We start from the raw sequence: 10363 nt of genomic DNA, 5'->3' as shown, positions 1-10363 counted from the left end.
CCCCGCTGGTTCGTGAAACGGCTTCCCCATTCCACAGCCCAGGCATTAAAGTCACCCGCTATTACCACCGACCTTCCCCTGTTAGCACGGTCGTTAAGCGGTCCAGCATTTGCGTGAATCGCTCGATCGGCCACCGCGGAGGCGCATAACAGCTACAGAAGAAGACCCCGTTTACTTTGGCGACCACGAAGCCCTCATAGGTAGTAGACACCAACTCCTGCACGGGGTATTTACCCGTCGTCCATATCGCCGCCATTTTCCTGGTCCCATCCGAGGCCCAGTTGCCTTTGCCGGCGGGTACTCGGTATGGGTCCGAAATGATGGCGATATCCGTCTCCCACTCAGAAACCGCCTGACAAAGCAGTTGCTGAGCCGCATCACAGTGGATCAGGTTCAGCTGCGTTACCTGCACTGTGATTTGTTGTTCACTGCGGCTTTCTTGAAGGCAGGGCACCTTGGACCACCCATCGGATGTCTGCTGTTCGAGGATTTCCCGGTACAGATCATGCAGATGGGCGGACTCGTGCAGTTTTGGGCCTTATGGCCTTCAGCGCCGCATCGCCTGCACAGTTTGCGCCTGTCGGGGCCTTTGCAGTCCCACGACTTGTGTCCTGGTTCCAGACACCTGAAGCAAACCTGTGGTGGCTCGTGGAATGTCAGGTGACATACACACCAACCCACCACATGTAGCTGAACCAAAGCTATCTGTGTCCCTGCTGGCCCTTTCCGTAGCTTAACGGCTGCGGAGGCCACCTGCACATCGCACTGTTGCCGCAGTGCCGTCACGAGCTCTTCCACTTTTGTGATCTCATCACTGTCCTTGACCTTCAGAGTCGCCTCATGTGTCAGAGCCCTCACCTGCACACCCTCACCAAGGACCTCTTCTGCCAGCCTCTTATAGGCGGCGCTCTTGTGCTCCTTCGGGCGCTTCAGCTCCAGGATCATCTCGCCCGTACGAGTACGTCTAATACTGCGTACGTCGGCTCCAAGACCCTCAAGCTTGGCGTCACTTCGCATCGCCTTCAAGACGTCCGAGTACTTGGACAGTTCCGTCTTGATGACGATCGCGTCGCCTTTCTCGCGCTTGGCACCTGCCCTCCTACGCCTTGGCTTGGCGTCCTGCGCTACTACCTTCTTCTTCCTCTTCCGCTCTACCTTCGTCCAAGGGGGGTCCTCCCCTTGGATCGCCCTACTCTGTGGCTGTTGAGGGCCCACTAGCGGTCGCAACTCCTTGTTCCCATCGTTGATAGTACGTCTGATCGGAAGCGTATGGTCCGCCGTTATCGTTTTTCGAAGTCGTGTACCAATCACAGCTGCCTGGAGTTCAAGTCGTGGCACAGAGAGTAGCTTTATCGGTGCCACTTTAGTTTTGGTGGAAACTAAACTACAGCGAATCAGTCCACCGTCATCTATACGAAAGAAGTCAACGGCTGCGTAAGCAGCAACACTGGCATTGACGAACACGTGCAGTTCTAAAGAATCGTATGCGTTAGGACTGTAGCCGGGGAAGTAACATCTGGGTATTTTAACGTCTTTCAACGATCCGAGTAGATTCAACCATATTTCCCACTGCTGGATAATATTTGCTGGCAGTTGGTCATCCCAATCGACGCCGGACTTCCATACTTCCTGGATTAGCACCTTTTCGTGAACTACGAATGGAGCAACCATACCCCAAGGATCGAACACACTCATCACGAGACTCAACAGCTCGCGCTTGGTTGGTACGATAGAGGACAGTAGTAGACGTCGAAGATCTTCACGGAGCGTTAGTGAAAACGAGAAAACGTCTTCCTGAGGCAGCCATACCATTCCCAGGACACGCTCAAGATTACTTCCTTTGTCCATGACGAAACTCTTTACGGATTTTGTGTTCTGTTCGCCGATTTGTTGCAAAACTTCTGTGGAGTTGGACATCAACGTAATGATTCTCCGTGATTGCCCTAGCCGCCTTTGGGAATTCTTCTGAATGCTCCGCTGCATTCAAGTTTTTCACGTACTGCTTGGAATTAGGAGAGCACGTTGATCCAAATGTAGCAACATTCATCTCATACACTTGTATTGGATCCGCTGGCTGGTTGCACCAGAGGAATCGTTGAGCTGATCGATCTCTAGGTCTAATTTCCACTTGATGGAACATTTCCAACGAACATATTCAATTTGGAACATATCACCGTTGATGACGACTTCTCGTTGTCGATACCAGCACAGCACTGATTGTAGTGACGTCAGAAGGTCCGGGCCTTTCAATAGAACCGAATTGAGCGGAATGTTTTCTACAGTTGCAGCCGCGTCCCAGACGACTCGAACCTTGTTGGGTTTCTTGGGATGTTCGACCACGCCAAGTGGGAGGAACCACGATCTTCCTGGATCATACTCTTCCAGCTCCTGCTGCGTGACTCGATGAGTGCCGGGGACTTGATATTCGACGTTCAAGGCATTTTAGTCTCCGTTCCGCCATCGGTCTGCTATCTGGAAACTTCACGCTATCAAACTTCCACAAAATTCCTGTTTCGAACCTTCCAGAATCGGTTCGTCTCTTAGTCGATTCCAGAATCTTGGCAGACTTGGCAGCTGCCGTTACTGCGACTCCTGCACTTTCTACGGAGAAGAAACTTGTGACGAGCTCATGTAGCTCTTCGTCACGAGTTTTGGTACATAGGTGGAGAACACGTTGTGCAGAAACTTCACTCTCTTTCCCAGATCGTCCGTATAGCACCCAACCAAGTCGTGTTTTTGCGGCAACAGGTTCATTTTCGCGGCCTTCATGTAGCTTCAGCGTCGTTTTCAATCTCGTATTGTCTAGTCCGATCAGAATACCGGGAACTGCGTTTGTGTAGCTTTGAATTGGAAGGCCCCTTAGATGCGGAAACATCTTCTTCAACTCATCGTTACACACTGATTGTCGTGGCAACTCCATGGAGTTGACGGTCTGAACGTTGCGTAGTTTGAAATGCTTTTCTGAAACGGCGCCGGAAATACTGAGCTGGACGGAATAGATAGGAGGTAGGATATGAAAAGAAAAAGACCCTGTTCCCCCCACTAGAAGACGAGCATCTTAGTACGAATACTAAGACATCTCAGTCTTCGATTTGGCAGACTTGCTCTGCGGTAATGCTCTGACGAGCAGTTTTTGGAAGCCGTAGTAAATACGGTATTTGTGTTTCTTCAGAAGTTGAATTGAGTCAACATCAGCTCTGCAGAAAACCAAACGGGATTCTGCAGTATTGGTTTTGACTGAAATCACCTTCCAAAGATTTATCAAAAAAAAAGCGGATTTTGAAAATAGAGACAATGTAAAACGTCGTTGATTGTTAAATTTTCCTCCTGATTCCAAGGAATGGTAAAACAAATTTTGTTTTGCTTCAAACCATATGGTTCAATGCCAAACTTGAAAATGTTTGCAGCCTGCTCATTGATCTCCAAGAACGTTTGCTTTAGCCAGATACAGCTTTTCTCGTTCTCTGGTGAGAACCAAATTTTACCGTATCTTAGGCAATAGCCATCGAAAGTGGGTAAGAATGAGTCAGGAGGCATACGGTACAGGTAACCATAAAGGTTCCTAATCAAATCGTTTTTCAAAGCTGTCGTAAAGAATCCGTTTTCAAGTTTGACTTGAAAACGAAACGGAGATGAAGATGGCGTCTTTTTAGAAGACAAAGGATCAGCAGAAGTGCCTGGCGTGCCTAGCTCCTTCTGTTGATCTTTACTGATTCTGCCACTCGTGCTCACTTCACTTATAGCCATATCGGTAATTTTGTAACCAATATGACTCACCTTTTGCTGATTAGGTGCCGAAGAATCAGAAATCGTAAGATTTCCGAGACCTGAATCCTGAGCAGCAGCCATGACTTGAACAGCGAACTGGCAAAAACGCACTTCAATTTAACTTGGTAAGTATAAAATCGGAGATGATCTGAACTCGATGGTGGTCGGATTTCAAAAGAGAGACCAAATGATTTTCAGTTGGTGATGAACCACCCAAAATACCATTTGATCCGGTTAAGAGAGTAATCTCCAAAAACACACACAATAGACATTGCAGAGATCAATTCAAAAACGGTGTCCAAAATATTCTCTTGTTTCTCATTTTCACCCATACTAAGTACTATACATATTTAACAAATTAATATTGGACACCGTTTCTGAACAATCATATTTAGCACAATACAAATTAACACAATCTGATTTAGCCAAAATGCGCGTTTTGTGTATGTTACCGTTTCATTTCACACATGCAAAAATTATTTCGTTAGGTTGGCTGTGGAGACCACAATTCACCAACGAGTGCGGCTCAGTTCGAGAGAAAAAGCGAGCAACAAAGATCACCAATACCACCAATAAATTTATAGAACAGTTGAACGTACCACTGTATTAGTTCAATCTACTGCTACAAATTGTGTAAGACTACCACAAGAATATCGAAGCTGAAAAAAAAAGTTCCTCATGTTCACATGCATGCAGGCCTTGAAGGATTTGCGGGTAATTGCAATTCCTTTGAGGACAGTAAGCATGCTTGAACGGAACAGTTTATTTCAGCCATGAATCATCTAGTGCATAATCTGATGAGATGGAATTTCCATATGATAAAATGTATACTGTAAGCCGCCGATTTCGCATACAAATACACATACTGAAACCATTTTTGAAGAAATACAAAAAGATCTAGGAGAGATTCAAAGAGAGTCATATGACCTCACAACATACTTACACCCACTTATAGATTTATCTCAGAGTAAAAAATCGCAAAGTTGGTGACTAAGTCTGCAAGAAGGCAAAGACGATTTGCATATTTATTCACTGAAATTCATGAAGAATAAAGAGAGTCGATATATGTCTGTACGCATATCGCGGAGTTATCGTAGAAACAAAATAGAATATATTTCAAGCGAAATGTTTAAAACTTTTTAAAGTTTCACGTCTCATGAAGAGCTACAAAAACAAGTGAGTAATGAGATAACTCACTTCTCACTTACTTTATATGTCATTCTCGCATCGCATGTAAGATTAACACACACAGGAAAAAGAAACACTGTACTTATCTGTTATCACATACAAATTGTGTGCCACACTGTTGTGTTCACATCAAACGTAGTTAAATGGTTCAATATGGTGGTATTGAAATTAAGAAGATGTCTTCCAAGGACGTGATTGCAAAATCACGTTTAAAACGATCATCATGGTCGTATCATCAAAAACATTTACTGTTTGACATTGCACTACACTTCATTATAGCGTTAATATCATTCTGTTATTTTAACAGAGCAATAACACTTAGAGATCCTCGCAAATGGACCAGACCCCTAATGCGGTACGTCCACTACCCTGACTACCACTACCACCAAGCTGAATGGTTTGTGATTCTTCTTCTGTGCGCTTCACTCCGTTGGTCCACTGCATACACAAGGACGGCGTTGGCCCATTCACTCCTAGTTGATCCCCTAAAGATTGCTCTATTACAGTGGAATCCGATCCACTGTCCAGAAAGGCAAAGGAAGAAATGGAACGGGTCTTGGAGTGAAGAAGAACCAGTATAATCCAGAACAATACGTGATGGCGCTGTTGGTGGACAGAAACTACGCCGGGCACTGGTGCTGGGCGCTCTTCGTCGGTTCGTGGATACCCTGGATGCAGCAATCGATGATGCCTTTGCTGGCAGCCTTTTTTTTTCTTCTAAACCATAGGGGGATAATCTGCTTAACAGACACCCTAACAGAAGGTTAGGGTAGTGTAGGTCTGAGGCCGTCTTCTACAACAAAAGTAAAAGCCAGGACTACTCTCTCCTCGTACCCACTAAACCATTCCTATGGTCGCCAAACCCTACCTACCACCAAGAAGGTATTGCTTCAGAGAGGGGCTAGTGCACATCGCACCCACAAGGTTAGCTGCGTAGCCTGCAGCAACAAACATCGATGACTCGCTTTGGAGAGTCCATCACGGTAGCGTTCACCTCCCGATGAAGCAGTTGCCTCGGGTTTCTTGCTGATTTTTTCCTCGTGTATCTTCGAATTGGGGGCTTCTGAGATATGAGAATTCACCACAGCTTTCCCTTTCCCTTTCGACGTACTGTCGCCAATCGATGTAACGCTACTCGCTGCTGTTATTATAACGTTCATGTAGTCCGTAAAGGCTCTCAAGTCCACGTTGGCTAATCGCTGCGCATGTAAGGCCCAATCCAGTTTTATATTGGCAGGGAGTTTCTCGACTAATTCCTGCATTAGCATTGGATTGGTCAAGTGTGTTTGTTGACCAGTCGAAACTAAATGCCCGCAAAAATTGCGAACAGCCAGCCCGAAGCTAACAACACTCTCTAACACAGTGCTACCCAAACTGTGCGCCGCGAACGTTTGTCAGGTGCGCCGCAGGCTGTTGAGCCAAAACACAAAAAAAAACAAACTTTTGCAGGCGGAACATCTTTTATGTTTTTGTTTTATTTAGTAAAATTAGTGTCGCCTCAATCTTTCTTGTATTGTATAGCAAAGTCTTCACTTTTAAACCTTCCTTTTGCATCACGTTAGCAGCAGCTCGCTGACGTAGTGTACGGTTTGGGTAAAAAATGACCCTAATGCCAAAGGAGGGGATAAGGAAGACTTCGAAAGAGAGGTACTCAATGGAGCTTTCTTCTTCCAAATTTTCAATTTAAAAGTAATTATTCCAAAGTCTTTGAAACTTTTCCGAAATGTCTCATATCCTGAAACTTTTAGATTTTTTTCCAAATTTAAAAATTTCAGGAGATTTAAATTGTTTTTCGCTAAAACATTAAAATTAGTTTTTTTTTTATTTCGCTTAGTTTCGATTTCTTAAATTCCTTGTGATTCAGAGTAAATATTTCAAGGAACTTCTTTGAAGTTCTTTCCAGAATAATAATTATCAATCTTCCGGTCTTCACTGTCTCAAAAGTTTCGGGACGACAAGTTTACTTTCATCACAACCGTAAATTCTTGCCTTTATTATTGGAATTTTTAGCTGTAGGCTGTTTCATCTTCTTATCGTGAAAAATACGGAAAAAAGATTAAACAATCCATATTTATATCTTTTTCTCTATAATAGGGTTAACTATATACTTTATTTCTCAAATTTGTAAGTTTTGCTCTGACTTCCTTATTTATTTATATTTATTTATATTTTATTTATTTTATTTATTTATTTATAGTTATTTTTAAGGATCTGAGAATCTTTAAGCAATTTTGATTTAAAAAGCAAAAGAAAACATGACATTGAAGTTTTGACTTGGAAGTGTTAAAACCATCAAAATTCGTTGTAAAAAGTTGTTGGTGCGCCGCGACATTTTTGAAAATTTCAAAAGGCGCTGCGATAGCAAAATGTTTGGGAACCTCTGCTCTAACATTTCCGGCCGAGGAGCTGGAGTTGCCCGAATTTCAGCCAACAAGGAATTGACTATAGCCTCTGGTCGCCCATACAGTATTCGAAGCGAATTGAGGACATCGGGCACGTTTGCCTGATGAAGAAGAAAGCTGCTTTCTGCTTTTCTCGCCTCACCTTTCAGACTTCTCTGAAGCCGCATAAGATTCACCGCATCGTTGTACCCACACATTTGCGTGGACGTTTCGAAGCTTCTCCAGAAAAGTGGCCACTCTGCCGGATTCCCAGAGAAAGACGAAAGCCAACTGTCTGTGATGTGGGTCCAGTGGGAGCGCTTTCACCAGTTTTGTTACCTAGGATCACCGGATGGCTGTTGATCCTACCTCGAACCTTGTCAACTGCTTCGTCTGATCCGCTGCTAATCACACTTGAACGATCATCTCCGTCCAATCGCGCATGAAGTAGCTTGAATTTACGATCGAGATACTCCTGTTCTAGCTTCGCTAGATCTGCAATGGGGTCGCTCCTTATCGAGCTGTAGAGCTTTCTCCTGCAATTCCTGATCCTGCTTTGCCCTTTCAGCCATCAGCTTTACTTGTAATGCTTTCTTCTCAGCCAAGCGCTGCATTTCCAATTGCAGTCGAGCTTCTCGTTGACTGGCGGTCGTTGACGTGGTGGATTTAGACGAAGATGCTGCATGATAATCCCGTCACTTGCATAATGCACACCGGTAGCTTTTGTCCGGATCCGCTATACCAGTGCTACCCAAACTGTGCGCCGCGGCGCCCTGGTGCGCCGCGAACGTTTGTCAGGTGCGCCGCAGGCTGTTGAGCCAAAACACAAAAAAAAAAACAAACTTTTGCAGGCGGAACATCTTTTATGTTTTTGTTTTATTTAGTAAAATTAGTGTCGCCTCAATCTTTCTTGTATTGTATAGCAAAGTCTTCACTTTTAAACCTTCCTTTTGCATCACGTTAGCAGCAGCTCGCTGACGTAGTGTACGGTTTGGGTAAAAAATGACCCTAATGCCAAAGGAGGGGATTAAGAAGACTTCGAAAGAGAGGTACTCAATGGAGCTTTCTTCTTCCAAATTTTCAATTTAAAAGTAATTATTCCAAAGTCTTTGAAACTTTTCCGAAATATCTCATATCCTGAAACTTTTAGATTTTTTACCAAATTTAAAAATTTCAGGAGATTTAAATTGTTTTTCGCTAAAACATTAAAATTAGTTTTTTTTTTTATTTCGCTTAGTTTCGATTTCTTAAATTCCTTGTGATTCAGAGTAAATATTTCAAGGAACTTCTTTGAAGTTCTTTCCGGAATAATAATTACACTAGTTTACAGTATTTTTGAACTCGGTAAGCTGATGATCATTTTTGGTGTAGAATCATGCCCTGAGTTCGAAAACGTGAAGGAAAAAAATTACAGTAGAGCGGAAATTTTTTCGACTTTCCATACAAGGTTGATGATTTGAAATCGATTTTTGTTCTATTTTTAAGCAAAGTCGCTCACTTCACACATCTCATTCTCCGTAATCAATGCTCCGATTGAGCTGAATTTTTTACTGTAACTCACCCACATATGGTATGTCAAATAAACGTAGAGAAAGAATTTTTAAATTGCTTTTTTCTTATTGAAAAAAATACATTTCTTCATATTTTTTTCGAAATTTAGATAAAATTTAAGGAGATCGCCCCTAAAACTCGCCAATATCTTGAACTTCATCAATCTGACGCAAAACCTGTATTCAGATGATCGAATGGTATTGTATTCAGCTTTTAATTTATGGAAAAAGATTTAAAATTGGTTGAACAAAACGCAATATATTTGAATTTGAGGAAATTACATATTTTGAAAAGTTGCAAAACTCGATATTGAGCTAAAACTCAAAAACTGTTCTACTTAAAATTTTTTGAAGGTCGGTTTCGAAATCAGCACTAAATTGTGCTTCAAAAATTTTGGTCGTTGACAGAAGTTCACGACTTTCATTTTATTTTGTAAACTTGTGTTATCAATCTCCCGGTCTTCACTGTCTCAAAAGTTTCGGGACGACAAGTTTACTTTCATCACAACCGTAAATTCTTGCCTTTATTATTGGAATTTTTAGCTGTAGGCTGTTTCATCTTCTTATCGTGAAAAATACGGAAAAAAGATTAAACAATCCATATTTATATCTTTTTCTCTATAATAGGGTTAACTATATACTTTATTTCTCAAATTTGTAAGTTTTGCTCTGACTTCCTCTAAAGTTATTTTTAAGGATCTGAGAATCTTTAAGCAATTTTGATTTAAAAAGCAAAAGAAAACATGACATTGAAGTTTTGACTTGGAAGTGTTAAAACCATCAAAATTCGTTGTAAAAAGTTGTTGGTGCGCCGCGACATTTTTGAAAATTTCAAAAGGCGCTGCGATAGCAAAATGTTTGGGAACCTCTGCGCTATACTGTCGCCGACCCCGGCACACGAGAAGTGGTACCAGCGACTGCAATAGTCCATTTTACGAGCCGATTTTATGAATGAATTTTGACAGGAGGTAGTGTCCAATAACCCGTGAAAATCAATATCATCATCAACATTGTTGTCACTTCGTAAAATGGCTCATTGTCGCATTGTACCAGATACACGGAAAAATATTATAACCCAAAGAATAAGTTTTAAAAACTCAAATTTAGCTAAACTGCTTAAAGTTTTAACTCAAAGTTGGGTTGTTTTCTCCCTCACCCCACCGCAATATTGACGAAAACAAAGAGAGAAGCACCGACGCATCCGCTGTTCTTCAGTGGAAGAAGCCAAATTTGGGTTTTCTTGAGTTAACCCAAATTTGCGTCATTTGAGGCCTCCGTTGGGTGAAAATAACTTATCACTGGGTTTATTTTTTGCCGCTCTCAAACGAGAACTACTCACTCACCACTTTCGCTGTTTAACGCAAATTTGAGTAATTCCACGGAAGACCGGGATTGCGTCAAAACAACTTAAATTTGGGTTGATTTGTAGTTCCGTGTACCGCCAAGGATGCTCAAGATTCATGAGTGAGAGTGAGA

The sequence above is a fragment of the Aedes albopictus genome, chromosome 1, assembly GCF_035046485.1.
Source record: "Aedes albopictus strain Foshan chromosome 1, AalbF5, whole genome shotgun sequence".
Classification (NCBI taxonomy): domain Eukaryota; kingdom Metazoa; phylum Arthropoda; class Insecta; order Diptera; family Culicidae; genus Aedes; species Aedes albopictus.
Note: the sequence above shows the minus strand (reverse complement) of the source record.